A 16,400-nucleotide genomic window follows, 5' to 3' on the forward strand; every position below is an offset into this window, starting at 1 on the left:
AGACGCTTTTCCCACTCTGACACAGTACTCAGTAATTTTCCACTCCTCGCCCTTCTCCCTCGTCCTCTCCTTTGGCCCCACAGTTCATAAAATTGTAGGAGCCTTTTGTCTGGGGTTCCCTCAACAGTGAGTCAACCCCACCCGTTCACTATTTCATGGCAGAAAATGAAATGGGAGGAGTCGACACTTAGTTTGCTTTTATCCTCTTCCTTATACTATTGCAGTTAAGTGATTAAAGACTTGACTGTTACTTTCATTTTGGGTCATTATTAATCAGCTACTCCAGCACCTGACAGCTCAGCTGTCTCTAGCTCAGTTGAGCTCCTGACAGAGAGAAGCATGTGGATTCCAGAGATATTTGGAAGATAGAGTTGATAGGTTTGGCTATTGATTAGACTTGGGGTGGAGTGGATGAAGAGCAGTGAGGGAAAATACAAAGCCAAGGAAACTGCCTAGTTTTCTTATTTGGGCAACTGAGTGGATAGTGCTGCCATTCACTGGAATGTGAAACAAGGAGCAGGAGCAGAGCAGCAGGGAGATATTTCCGTTTGAGGTCTCTGGGTCATCCAAGTCAGATGTGCAGAAGAGAGTTGGATATGTGAAAAGGAATTTAAGGGAGAGGTCTGGATTGAGATATAGATTTGAGAGTCATTGATTTATAAAAGGTAACTGTAGCTATGGACATGGATAAAATGGCCCTGGGAGAATACATAGAGTGAGAAGAAAAGATGGTCTGAGACTAAAGCCCACAATGGTCTATACTTAAAGTTGACCTCTTTGGATTCTCTAGATAATTCTCTAATGATATATTTTTCTATGACTGTATCAAAACCCTTCTTAAACTTACTGAATAAAATAGAGATAGCAGATTATAATGGAGAGCCAAAATTTAGAGTCAGCCCCATCATTCCTACTCTCCTCTGGCCTCCACATTGACCTCCCTGCCCCTATACCTCTAAACTATGCCCTGGCTCCCTCCTCTCAGGGAGCTGGAGGATGATGGACCCAATCAAGCCATCTCTTCTGTTACCTTTCCATGAAATCACAAAATCTTGACCTCCCTGTATTTTGAGCCTCTCCAAAGAGCAAAGGAATAGCCAGAATTTAGAGTTCAAATCTTTGAGTTTTTCTTTATCTGAAAACAGGGATAATAATAGCACTTACCTCATAACATTCTGTATCAAATGATATAATGAGATAAATTAAAGCACTTATGACAGAGCTTGGAACGCTGTAGATACTCCATAAATGTGAACTCCCTTTCTCCGAACTCCATGTCCCTCAGAACTGATAGGAATCCAGAATGCTGATTAAAGCACATGGTTAATGGCAAAGTTGTTCCTCAATGAAAGCAGCTGTCTTCACAACTGCAGGTACTATATTTCTTGGAATAATGTGTTCTGTACATTTACATCAGTTGTGTAAATGATTATTTCTTTTGGTTCACAAATTATTTCTCCTAATCAGCAAAGGGAACTACCTCTAAACCAAACCTGACTAAGCCCCTTTCTCAAGGAGAAGCCATCATGCCTCTGAGCAAAACTGCAGAGTAATTTCTTGAAACCTTTTAATTTTCTCTTTCCATTTTCTATTGGCAATCTGAACCAAGCAGAAGGCTAAATTCCTAAGTATCCAGAAATGTAGAGGTCACTGTGTGTACTTCATCCTGAAAGGTTGAAATTAAATCAGTCTGACAAAGATGGGGATTTCCTGATTTTTCTTCTGTTTATATTGAAATATGCTTTTGTTTTATCTAAAATACTGTTTCGAAACAAAGACCTGGCAAGATGCCTGAGCAGACTTTCTGCTGTCTCTTCCATCTCCCGTGTCCCTATATGAGAGGCAGCGCAGACCCCACAGTTCTATGAAAAGAACGCAAGTTTTGGAGTTAGGCTGTCTTGGGCTCAAATATGAGCTTCACTACTAAGCAGATATGTGACTTTGGATCAGCCACTTAAGCTCTCTGAGCCTTAATTTTTCTATCTGTGTAATGAGAATTTCATTTGGGATCCAGTGTCAATTAAATGAAATAATATGTATAAAGCCTCTGGTACACAGTAGGTACCCAATAAATGGCAGTCATGATAATATTTATTATGGAGGGTTAAACCAGACAGAAGAATGGAGTGGGTCCAGAAGACATTCCTTGAGAGGAAGAAAGGAAAGAAGGAGCAGATAGAGCGGGAAGAGAAAGTCATGACTTTATTCACTTCTCAGGGAAATTGGAAGGGACAATAAGGATGGGAGGTTCACTTGGGAAGCTGTCCTGGATGAAAAGGATATGCAGAAAGGTTCATCAGGTCAAAAAAGGGAGGTAAAAGTTCATTAAGACTTCTATTTGCATTCAAACAAAAATTCCGAAGGAAAAAATTCCGTTTAGAGATGGGGCTGCAATTCTCAGGGAGGTGAAATGGATACCATTATCCCAGAGGATTCTACAGTGGACTCAGTATGGAGGGAGAACACTAGAGAAAATACCTGGGAATCAGAACTGCAAGGGTAGCTGGTGTTATTTGTCTCTATGTTTGTTTGGTTTATTTTCCACCCAAGAACCATTTCTATATCCTTGAGTGAGAGCTCCCTGTTTAACTTGGGAAAATTACCTTTCCCAATGAAGTTGCCATCCTTTCTAAGACTGACCAACTTAATTATCTTTCCTTGAACTTTGAATCTTCAGTAGAGATTTAAAAATGAAAAATGGATAGAGTGAATTCCTCTAAGCAGGATTGCCTTGCAGAGCCCCAACCCTCACCCTACTCCCATCGGTTTCTGTTTCCCAGATCTGTTTTTTCTAAACTGGATTCTCCAGGTGGCTTCAATTTTGTTAGTTACCCAATATCCTTCCAACGAATCCCTTTTCTGCTTAACCACATAAGAGATGCATATCTAGTTGCTCAGTCATGGCACTAAATCAAAACACAATTTACAAGAAAAGAGGCCTCTAAAACCAAGGGGATGATCACATCAATACTATGATATCACTCCTTGGGAAAGCTGATTTTTAGTTTCATTCCTACCCTTCAGCATTCTCTATACTGAAGGGTGCTGGAAATCTGCAAACTAGATTTTCTAGGTTTCCTTGTCAGGTAGTTCCCAGTGAGATTCCACCAAAGGCAGGTCCTAGAGACAGACTAGGCAAGAGAGAGAAGACATCTTTTTCATTTTCTGCATTTGGATCTATCAGTGGCAACAGGCAACCATAAGCTCCAGAAGTTCTGGCAATGAGTCCAGTAGCATCAGTGGAACTGTGGGCTTCCAAGTTCTTTCAGTCTCAGTAAGAGTGCAAATTCTCAGCTCCTAGAAGCTGAGCAGTTGTTTCAACAGTATCAGCAACCACAGAAGGGCCCTAACAGCATAGCCTCAGTAATACAGCCCTTGTGAGCTCTAGGTACCATCATTTGCCCATTTTGGCCTCTTTGGATTTTATTCCCTCTATTTGAAATGCCTAGAGCAATTCTGCTTTTCTAACTTGGCACTGACTGATAACTGGGTAACTTAATATTAAACTTTTGGTGGGGATGTTAACATGCGAGTAGAATCATCAAGGTGTAGTGCAGTCAGACAGCCCTGTGTTTAAATCTGGCTCTACTACCCAGTAGCAGTGTTATCTTGGGCAAGTAACTTAACTTAAAGATGTCTCAGTTTCCTTATCTGTAAAATGGAGGTGGCAGGATCCCTCATAGGGACATATGTAGATTAAATGATACAATGTATGTACCTGGCACTTAGCAGGCACTCAACAAATTTTAGTTTCCTGTCTATCCCTTTCTTAGCACTTGCCTATGCATGGTTTGGGTACAGGAGCATAAATACATTCCAGGAACTTTTACTTCAGATAAGCTTATCTCACGAACCAAAATACAACAGAAATGGACTATAAGAGGAAGTCAGATATGGAGGGTAAACATTTCCTGTCAGTTGCTGACAGGAAATATTAAGCGGGATTTCCAAAAAGGATGCTTTCCAGAGAGAAATATGATGCAAAAAAAAGTTTAAACTCTTACTTCATAACAACCTAGTTCAAATCATAAATATAGGCCTGTACTCAGAAAAATAATGTTCTCATGTATTCATGGAAATTAGATATTCACCTGGCAGAGAAAAACTGGCTGCTACTCCTACTGTGGGTATTTTTGTAATGTCACTTGGAAAATGGAATGAATTATTTTTGACCTATCTGGGTAGAAATTTCACATTTCGTGTCATTTAGTATGAGTTGTCATGGATGTTAACAGAGAAAATATGCCTTTTCACATAAGGTCCCTTTAGCCCTTTGGAGCACTGGCTCTCTAGAGTGAAGTATTTGAAGTAAATCCAAAAAGATAAATAAAAATGACTAAAAGATCATTGCAGGGACCTCATGAAGAAATATTAAGGATTAAAGATGTCTAGGCTTGAATAGAATTATAGGATACTAGTATTGGATGAGGAGATCCTCACTTTCAATCTTATTTTTGGATGAGGAAACCTAAGGTCAGAGGAGAAGGGACCTGCTCCTAAGTCATATATTTGAAGGCAGAAATGTAACAAGGTTTCCTATATCTGGGAGGGAGGCCCCAAAATGTGCTATCTTTTGCTTGTCTTCTGGAATGGCTTTGGCCAGAGTCTTTAGCTTCTAAGGGTGGGGCTGGAGGATAATCACAGTTATTCACCTTCTCAGGGCCTGCAGGCATTAGAATTCTTTTTAACCATCTATCAGAAAAGCTCAAAGAGTGTTCTTCCTATGTTTCCCTCTAAGAGTTTTATAGTGTCCAGTCTTATATTTAGGCCTTTAATCCATTTTGACTTTATTTTTGTGTATTGTGTTAAGGAGTGTTCTAATTTCATTCTTTTACATGTAGCTGTCCAGTTTTCCCAGCACCACTTGTTGAAGAGACTGTCTTTTCTCCATTGTATATCCTTGCCTCCTTTGTCATAGATTACTTGACCATAGGTGCATGGGTTTATCTCTGGGCTTTCTATCCTGTTCCACTGATCTATATTTCTATCTTTGTGCCAGTACCATATTGTCTTGATGACTGTAGCTTTGTAGTATAGTCTGAAGTCAGGGAGTCTGATTCCTCCAGCTCCGTTTTTTTCCCTCAAGACTGCTTTGGCTATTCGGGGTCTTTTGTGTCTCCATACAAATTTTAAGATTTTTTGTTCTAGTTCTGTGAAAAATGCCATTGGTAATTTCATAGGAATTGGATTTAATCTGTAGATTGCTTTGGGTAGTATAGTCATTTTCACAATATTGATTCTTCCAATCCAAGAACATGGTATATCTCTCCATCTGTTTTCTTTCATCAGTGTCTTATAGTTTTCTGAGTACAGGTCTTTTACCTCCTTAGGTAGGTTTATTCCTAGGTATTTAATTCTTTTTGTTGCAATGGTGAATGGGATTGTTTCCTTAATTTCTCTTTCTGATCTTTCATTGTTAGTGTATAGGAATGCAAGAGATTTCTGTGCATTAATTTTGCATCCTGCAACTTTACCAAATTCATTGATTAGCTCTAGGAGTTTTCTGGTGGCATCTTTAGGATTTTCTATGTATAGTATCATGTCATTTGCAAACAGTGACAGTTTTACTTCTTCTTTTCCAATTTGTCTTTTTTGACCCACCTCCTAGAGTAATGGAAATAAAAACAAAAATAAACAAATGGGACCTAATGAAACTTAAAAGCTTTTGCACAGCAAAGGAAACTATAAAGACGAAAAGACAACTCTCAGAATGGGAGAAAATATTTGCAAACGAATCAACAGACAAAGGATTAATCTCCAAAATATATACAGCTCATGCAGTTCAATATTAAAAAAACAAACAATCCAATCAAAAAATGGGCAGAAGACCTAAATAGACATTTCTCCAAAGAAGACATACAGATGGCCAAGAGGCACATGAAAAGCTGCTCAACATCACTAATTATTAGAGAAATGCAAATCAAAACTACAATAAGGTATCACCTCACACCGGTTAGAATGGGCATCATCAGAAAATCTACAAACAACAAATGCTGGAGAGGGTGTAGAGAAAAGGGAACACTCTTACACTGTTGGTGGGAATGTAAATTGATACAGTCACTATGGAGATTCCTTAAAAAATTAAAAATAGAATTACCATATGACCCAGCAATTCCACTGTTAGGCATATACCCAGAGAAAACCATAATTCAAAAAGACACATGCACCCTAGTGTTCATTGCAGCACTATTTACAATAGGTCATGGAAGCAAACTAAACGTCTATCAACAGACAAATGGATAAAGATGTGGTACATATATACAATGGAATATTACTCAGCCATAAAAAGGAACAAAATTGGGTCATTTGTACAGATGTGGATGGACCTAGAGACTATCACACAGAGTGAAGTAAGTCAGAGAAAAACAAATACCATATGCTAACGCACATATGTGGAATCTAGAAAAATGGTACAGATGAACTGGTTTGCAAGGCAGAAATAGAGACACAGATGTAGAGAACAAACATATGGACACCAAGGGGGGAAAGCGGGGGTGGGGGTGGGGGGGTGGGGTGATGAATTGGGAGATTGGGATTGACATATATACACTAATATGTATAAAATAGATAACTATTAAGAATCTGCTGTATTAAAATAAATAAATAAATAAAATTTAAAAAAAAAAAGAAGAAGAAAAGCTCAGCCTCTCTCTCAGGAGGAGCATCAGCTGGCCACTCCTTGCAGGGCCACTGTGCCTGGGTACATTGGCTCCAGGAGAAGGGCAGGCATCACAGAGTGCCATCTGGGCCAACTCCACCCAGATCTTTGGCTTTGGGGAGCCCCAGTGGTGATCTTCTGTTTTTGGTCAGTAGGTCACAAAATAGACATACAAAAAATAGATGTTTCAGTCTAGTATTGAATAGACAGACACTTGCTTTCACATATATCCTTCAATATATTTTCATTATAATCTTCACAACTTTTATAACTACAAATGATCAAAAAGGTCTCAATTTTGAAGAATGCACATAAAATGAAGAGGGACTGCTCCTCTCTGTTCTAGCAAGGAACGGAGATTGGCTTAGGAAGCATGTCCCTTGTTATCCAGTCTTATGTTCTTTCCAGTTTCTCTAAAATAACTAACAATAGCATTCAAAAGTATTAAAATATGGTGCCCTACATGTGTTTTATAAGACTTTGTTCACCCTTGAAAAGAGACTTGTAATAGGTGGTCTAAATTTCCAGGAGGCACAACCAAAGGATTTAAAGTAAATATTTTAATATTACACTAATGGTTACTAAGGATTATCATAGAATTACTACTTCTGGAGAGCTTGAAGAATGTTTGACAATTTGAGGGAAGAAAAGATAGACAGAGGGACTTCCCTGGTGGTCCAGTGGTTAAGAATCTGCCTTCCAGTGCAGGGGACGTGGGTTTGATCCCTGGTCAGGGAACTAAGATCCTATACATCACAGAGCAACTAAGCCTTTGTGCCACAACTACTGAGCCGCACACTCTGGAGCCAGCATGCCACAACTAGAGAGAAGCCCGTGTGTTGTAATGAAGAGCCCACGTGCTGCAACTAAGATCCGATGCAGCCAAATAAATAATAAAAAAAAAGAAAGGAAGGAAGGAAGGAAGGGAGGGAGGGAGGGAGGGAGGGAGGGAGAGAGAGAGAGAAAGAAAAAGAAAGAAAGAAAGAAAGAAAGAAAGAAAGAAAGAAAGAAAGAAAGAAAGAAAGAAAGAAAGAAAGAAAGAAAGAAAGGAAGAAAGGAAGAAAGAAAGAAAGGAGGAAAGGAGGAAAGGAGGAAAGGCATGCAGGAAGGAAGGAAGGAGGAAAGGAAGAAAGAAAAGGTAGCCAGAAATTAGTTTTAGCTCACACCGTTCTTTGAATGTGTTGACAAGTGATGCTGAGAAGTCATCCCCACAGGACCCAAGCCAAGAGGACTGAAAGAGGATACACAGCATTGGCAGTTAACTTAAGAAATCAGACTTTTTGAGTGCTGCTGTTGCTATTTTTAACCACTATGTTTTTAAAAAAATACCAGCTTTATTGAACTATAATCCACATACATACAATTCACTCAAAAGTATACAGATCAGTGGTTTATAATATATTCACAGAGTTGTGGGACTATCACTACACTCAATTTTAGAACATTTTCATGATCCCAAATGAAACCCTGTACCCATTAGCAGTCACTCCCCATTCCTTCCCTCATCCCATCTCAGACCCTGGCAACCACTAATCTACTTTTTGTCTCCATGGAGTTGCCTATTCTGGACCTTTCATATAGATGGATTCATACAAAATATCATGATACATGGTGTTTTGTGTTGTTTCTTTCACTTAACATAATGTTTTTAAGATTCATCCATGTTATACTATGTACCAGTACTTCATTCCTTTATATTGCTAAATAATATTCCATTATATAGATATACCGCATTTTGTTTATTCATTCACTAGTTGACGGACATTTAGCTTGTTTCCCTTTTTTTCTTTTGCTATTATGAATAATGTCGGTATGAATATTCAGGTACAAGTTTTTGTGTGGACATAATGCTTTCACATCTCTTGACTATATACCCGGGAGCGGATTTCCTAGGTCATATGGTAACTCTATGATTAACCTTTTGAGAAATTTCCAGACTGTTTTCCAAAGTGGTTGCACCCTTTTATAATCCTACCAGCAGGATCTGAGTGTTCCAACTCTCCACATCCCTTCCAAAATTTGTTATTATGTCTCTTTTTTATTTTAGCCATTGTAGTGTGTAAGGAGTGGTACCTGATGGCTTTGATTTGCATTTCCTAATGGATAATAATGTTGAGTCTTTTCATGTGTTTATTGGCCACTTGTTTATTTTCTTTGACAAACTGTCCTTTTTTGATAGTTTTGCTGTACAAACATCCTTTTTTTAAAAAATTAATTTTTATTGGAGTATAGTTGCTTTACAATGTTGTGTTAACTTCTACTGTACAGCAAAATGAATGAGCCATACATATACATATAACCCCTCCCTTTTGGATTTCCCTCCCATTTAGGACACCACAGTGCATTAAGTAGAGTTCCCTGTGCTATACAGTACGTTCCCATCAGTTGTCTATTTTATACATAGTATCAATAGTGTATATGTGTCAATCCCTATCTCCCAATTCCTCCCACCCCTCCCCTTCCCCCCTTGGTATCCATACATTAGTTCTCTACATCTGTGTCTCTATTTCTGTTTGGGAAATAAGGTCATCTATACCATACATCCTGATAGACAAACTTTTTCTTTCAGTACTTTCAAAATGTGATCCCACTGCCTTCTAACAGTCATTATTTCTTATGAGAATTCAGCTGTCAAACTGTCAGCATTCCACTACCTACGGTCAATTGTTTTTCTCTTATGCTTTCAAAATTTTTACTTTGGCTTTCCACATTTATGATACATTGTGTATCTTTATTTATCCCAGTTAGAATTTATTGAGCTTCTTGGATGTGTAAATTAAAGCTTTTCATGAAATTTGGGAAGTTTTCAACCATTAATACTTTGATTATTTTTTTCTACTCCTTTCTCTTCTCTCTTTATGGTACTCCCATTAGAGAGGTGTATGCACACTTAATGGTGTCCCACGTTTCTCTGAGGCTCTGTTCATTTCTCATTTTTTCTCTCTGTTCTTCAGATGGCATAATCTCTATCAATTTATCTTTGAGTTCACTGGTTCTTTTTTATGCCTGTTCAAATCTACTACTGAGTCCCTCTAGTCAAATTTTCTTTCAGTTATTGTACTCTTCACCTCCAGAACTTCCATGAATTTATAATTTCTATCTCTTTATTGATACTCTCTATTTGATGAGACACCATCATCTTACATTTTTAACCTTTAAAGCATGGCTCCTTTTAGTTCCTTGAACATATATTTAATAGCTTTTCTGAAGTCATTTTCTGCTGAGTCCATTTGCATACTCTCACAGGAAGTTTCTGTTGCCTGCTATTTTTCCTGTATATCACACTTTCCTGTTTCTTTGCACGTCTCAAAATTTTTTGTTGTTGAAAACTGGGAATTTTAGATAATATATTATAGCAATTCTGTATACTGCTTCCCTCCCCTGAGCTTGTTGTTATTGTTGTTTGCTTGTTTATTTTTTAATGACTTAGCTGGACTATTTTAATGAAATCTCTGATATTGCTCCTGAGAAGGCCCAGCCTTGGGCATGTGCATACAATGATGACAGTGATTTTAGCAGGATCCTCTCTGTCTCTTTTCCTGTCTTCTCTGTTAAGCTATCTGCTTTATTTGATATTACACTCAGCTGTTAGGCTTTATTAATTGCAAGTTGATTTCTCCACTGTTTTTGGTAATGCCCTGGGGCGAAGTTGCTCTGCAGTCTGATCCAGTTAAATTCAGACCTCTCAGCAGGGGTATTCTTTGAGTCCCTTCTATGAGGCTTGTTATAACTCTAATAAGGCTATTATTAGCTATATCTTTTCCTGGTTCTCTCTAGTAGACTACTTGACCTATAGTTTAGTTGTTGTTTTCATGGAATTACTTTCTTTCTTTTAATGTTTACCACCAAAATGGCCATTGTTTTCAAGAGTGCCCTTAGGCTTCTTCATTTTCTCTTCCAGATAAAGTCAGTTCTCTTGAAGAGAGCTTTGGAATTCTGTTATTATGGCCTGCCTCTCCCTCTGGAAAAAATCTTTGCACCTCTGCTCTAGAGCTGGGGGGCAGGTACAATGGTCCACTTCTCTTAGAGTGACACTTCTGCTTTATGAGCAGAGTGCTAGGTAGTGGTGGCAGCTTCTGATCTTATCAGTTTGCCCTCTAAGTTTCAAACCCTCCATCTTACAAGTGAGCTGTGGTGAGGGTATTCACGGCCCCAGTACTGTCAGCTTGCCATGCCTTGGGTATAGCCTCTGCCCTATTAGTGGGGGCTAGATGGAGGAAAGGAGACCCCAACTTCTTGGTCATACTCTCCTAGAATTTAGACTCTGCAACACAAAGCTGGAAAGGATGAGGAATGCTGTCAGCCTGCCCCTCCCAGGGAAATACCAAAGCCCAGGGAAATGGAGGGAGAAGGAGCCCTGTCTTCTTGTCCATATCTACCTAGTGTGAGCTTCCATTATGCTGAGCTGTGAGGTGGGGTGGGGAGGAGGATGGAGCAGACAGATCATGGCTCAAGTTCCACAGACTCTTGTTTTCATCAAGATCTAGATTTTCCTTGAAAAAATGTTTCTTCATTTGTACTATGCCCTTAGGACAATTTCCAGAGACTTTATTTTAAAAAATAGTAATTTTCTATTAGAGAAATGCAAATCAAAACTACAATGAGGTACCACCTCACACCAAACAGAATGGCCATGATTAAAAAGTCTACAAATAACAAATGCTGGAGAGGGTGTGGAGAAAAGGGAACCCTCCTACACTGTTGGTGGGAATGTAAATTGGTGCAGCCACTATGGAAAACAGTATGGAGGTTCCTCAAAAAACTAAAAATAGAGTTGCCATATGATCCAGCTATCCCACTCCTGAGCATATATCTAGAAAAAACTATTATTTGAAAAGGTACATGCACCCCTATATTCATAGCAGCACTATTTACAATAGCCAAGGACTTCCCTGGTGGTGCAGTGGTTAAGAATCCACCTGCCAGTGCAGGGGACACGGCTTCAAGCCCTGGTCCGGGAAGATCCCACATGCCACAGAGCAGCTAAGCCCATGCACCAAAACTACTGAACCTGCGCTCTAGAGCCCACGAGCCACAGCTACTGAGCCCGCGTGCCACAACTACTGAAGCCTGTGTGCCTAGAGCCTGTGCTCCACAACAAGAGAAGCCACCACAATGGAAAGCCCGAGCATTGCAATGAAGAGTAGCCCCCGCTTGCCACGACTAGAGAAAGCCCATGCACAGCAATGAAAACCCAACGCAGCCAAAAATAAATAAATAAATAAAATTTAAAATAAATAAATAAATACAATAGCCAAGACATGGAAACAACCTACATTTCCATTAACAGATGAATGGATAAAGAAGATGTGGTATATATATTTATATATATATATATATATATATATATATATATATATATATATATATAATGGAATATTACTCAGCCATAAAAAAATGAAATAATGCCATTTCCAGCAACATGAGATTATCATACTAAGTGAAGTAAATCAGAAAGAGAAAGACAAATATCATATGATATCACTTATATGTGGAATCTAAAATACAACACAAATGAACATATCTACAAAACAGAAGCAGACTCACAGACATAGAGAACAGATGTGTGGTTGCGGGGGTGGGAGAGGGAAGGATTAGGAGTTTGGGGTTAGCAGATGCAAATTATTATATATATTAATATATAATACAGGGACCTATATTCAATATCCTGTGATAAACCATAATAGAAAAGAATATGAAAAAGAATATATACGTATAACTGAATCACTCTGATGTACAGCAGAAATTAACACAACATTGTAAATCAACTATACTTCAATAAAATTTTTTTAAAACATAGTAATTTTCACTAGTTATAGCTGTTCCACTGGGAGTGGGGAGGTGGGGTTTCACAATACCATTCCAGAAGTCCTAGCAACTAAATTTTTAAAGGCATAATGGAGCTAATGGAGATCTAGAGAAAGTCAACTAAAATGATAGTTAAGATCATGGTTAAAAAAAAGAGAGACTTTCTCATTAAGAAACAAAAAGCCTGAGAAGAGAAGCAATTGATGCTTATTAAGTACTTTGAAGCACATGTATCAGAGTATTCCACCAACTGAACTTCCCATTCCTTATTTCAGTCATATATCATAATCCTGGTTGATCTTTCAGTAAAGATTTGATTACCTGGCTTATAGTCTTTCTCTTCACCATTCATCTTATCATCACTATTGATGATTCAAATATTCATGAAGATAATACAAGCAATATCCAAGTCATAGCTCCTTGACCTCTTCACCTCCAGTGAACTTGTCTTTCAATCCACTTCAGTTATTCACTCCCACGGCCATGCTTGACATCAATTATTGTACCATTAACAAAATCTCTATTTCAAGCATACTGCTTTCTGATCACCACCACCTCTCTTTCCAGCTCATCCTTGGTCCATAAGTCTTTGACCTCACAAGCACTTTCAGCTTAGTGATCTTACCACCTTTGAACTGCCTATCAATTCAATCATGTTCTCATTTTCCTCTCACCTAGTTGACATTCCAGGATCGGTCACTTTCATCACATCTTTGCATACATCCTCAATTCCTTTGCTCCTATCTTCCCTCCATCATTCTCACCCAACATATTCCAACCCTGGTAAAATCCAATTCTCCACCCACTCAGCACTTACACCAAAGCTTCTGTACATAGCCCAAGAAGAACACATAACTTCCTGATAGACCTCACCTAAAAAGTAAGACCCCCCCAAATGCAAGTGGTCCTCAGGATTGTTCAGCATTTCTCATATTCTATTCTGTTCTATTCTAACATTAAACAGCTTCTCCACCTTCCTCACACTCAGTTCATGACCTTTCTTCTTTTTCCCTCGAAAACAATAGAAGCAAGTAGATGACAACTTTCATGTCTTCCCACACCCAAATATGCCAGCCTACTTTCATCTGTGCCATATATTCTGACTACCTTTTAAAAATAAGTGATATGAGACTTCCCTGGTGGTCCAGTGGTAAAGAATCCGCCTTGCAATGCAGGGGATGTGGGTTCGATCCCTGGTCGGGGAACTAAGATCCCACGTGCCATGGGGCGACTAAGCCCACTTGCCACAACTATTCAGCTCGTGCGCCTCAACTAGAGCCTGCGTGTTGCAAACTACAGAGCCCACGCACTCTGGAACCTGTGCACTACAACTACAGAGTCCACGTGCCCTGGAGCCTGAGCGCCACAGCTAGAGAAGAGAAAACCGGCACGCCACAACTAGAGAGGAGTCCAGGCACCACAACGAAGAGCCCACACACCGCCAGAAAAGATCCCACATGCCTCAACGAAGATCCCACATGCCACAAATAAGACCCAACACAGCCAAAATTAAATTAAATAAATAAATAAATAAATAATAAATCGTAAAAAAATAAAAATAAAAGCATATCATTATAAAAAAATAAATAAGGGATATAAGTTTAACTCCTCCATGTGTGCATTAGATCCCATATCCTTGAGCCTGCTCAGAGACTATAACATTGTGATTACCCCTTCTCTCACCTGCATCATCATGTTCCACCCTCTACTCTCTAATTCATATCAACATACAAACTGGTGCAATATCTCCTATAATATACTTCCTTACATCCAGATCACCACCCTCCAGATAACCTCTTCTTTTCAGCAAAACTCTTTAAAAGAGTTATTTATTCTCATGATCTCTGCATTTCTCCTGTTGTTCTCTCTTGAAGGCTTTCATCTCCACCCTTCTATTAAAGTAGCTCTTGCCAAGGTAATCATTATCTCCAAATTGCCAAAACCAATGGGGAGTGCCTAGTACTATCCCTTCTTAACTTCCTAGCAGAGTTTGACACAGTTGCAACACTTGAAACACTTTCTCCATTTAGCTTTCAAGACATCACAGTTTCCTGGATTTCTTCTTCTCTCATACATGATTCCTTCTTGTCTTAGTTGCTCAATTCTCTGACTCTTTCCACATTTAAATTAGAATGCTTCAGGGTTTAATCTTCAGATCTGTACTCTTCTCAGTCTACATTTCCTCTGTTTATGGACTGAATTTTGTATTTCCCCAAAATTATATGCTGCAGCCCTATCCCCCAATGGGGTGGTATTTGGACTTGAGGCCTTTGGGATAATTAGGGTTAGATAAGGTCACAGGGCCATAGTCTGTCGGTATTAGTGCCCTTATAAGAAGAAACACCAGAGAAATTGCATTTTCTGTCTCTCCACGCATGCACAGAGGTCATGTGAGCACACAGCAAGGTGAAAGTCACAAGCCAAAAGAAGAGCCCACAGAATGAGACCTACCTTGCCAGAACCTTGTTCTTGGAGTTCTCAGCATCCAGAAATAAATTTCTGTTGTTTAAGCCAGACAGCCTATGGTATTTTGTTATGGCAGCCTGAGGAGACTAAGACACCACCTTATGCAACCTCATCAAGTACCATGGCTTTCCATCTAGTAACGAAAAAACCATATATCTGCCAAACCTCAAACATATATCCAGCAGCATACTTACATCTCCACTTGAATATGTCTAGCAAATATCTTATATTTAAGTAGCCCTAGATGAACTCTTCTATCTCTCCACACCACCACCCCCAACTTACTTTCCACTTATTCCTCTGTATCTCAGTAAATGACACCTCTTCTCCCTCTTGGGAAGCTTGAAATCTTGGAATTATCATTGATGCCCCACTTTCTCTCACATTTCATCTGAAATTTTTAGAAAATCTTGCTGCTTCTACCTTCAAAATATACCCCAAATCAAAGTACTGCCACACCTTGGTCTAAGTCATCATCATCACTTGCCTGGATTATTGCAATAGTCCTCAGTTGAACTATTTTTTTTTAAAACTCTTGTCAACCCTTTAAGTCTTTCCTCTATACAGCAACAAGAATGTTTTTTGAAAAAGCGTAAGTCATATAATGTCATTTGACTACTGAATATCCTCCAATATATCCACATCATGCATAAAATAAAACTCATGGCCTACAGAGCCCTACATTACCTGGTCCCTTGTCTCCTCGCTGATCTCTCTTATCCCTCTTCTCCTCATGCACTGGTCTTCAGACACACTGCATTTATTACTCTTCCTTGGGCAACCCTGCTCTTGCTTTAGGCTCTCTACATCTGCTGTTCTCTCTGCCTGGAGCTCTTCTCCCAGATATACAGGCGGATTTTCCCCTCATTTCATTCAAATCTTTGTTCAAATGTTACTTACCTAAAGAAGCCTTTCCTGCTCACCCTTTCTAGAATAGCAGACCCTGACATACTCTGTGCTCTTATCCAGCTTTTTTTCATAGCTTTTGCCACTACCTGATATTATATCATGTATCTATTTATTTATTTGCCTATATTTTTCTTATCTTGCTAGAATATAAGCTCCCCCGGGTAAGGGGCTTTGTTTTGTTTTGTTTTGTTTTGTTTTGCTGGTGCATTATCTGTGTATTGACTAGTGCTTGCCACTTCAGAGCTGTTCAGTAAATATTTGTTGATTGAGTGAATGTATTGAGTTGTAAAAAGAACAGAGGCTAATACAACTTGTCATTTTTTTCTAGAGAAGGGGCATTTTCTTTAAGAAATATACAGAGATACCAATGTTTCCAGAGTAATTTTTAGATCTTTGAATATTCAATATTGAGAACGTGGGGAGAAAAATTATGGAAATTATGCTTGTTAATTCATTCATTCATTCAATAAATATTTATTGAGTGCCTATTCTGTGCCAGGCACTGTTCTAGGTATTGAGGATAAAATAATGAACAAAACATACAAAAAACTTTGCACTC

Source organism: Eubalaena glacialis, chromosome 9, assembly GCF_028564815.1.
Source record: "Eubalaena glacialis isolate mEubGla1 chromosome 9, mEubGla1.1.hap2.+ XY, whole genome shotgun sequence".
Taxonomy (NCBI): domain Eukaryota; kingdom Metazoa; phylum Chordata; class Mammalia; order Artiodactyla; family Balaenidae; genus Eubalaena; species Eubalaena glacialis.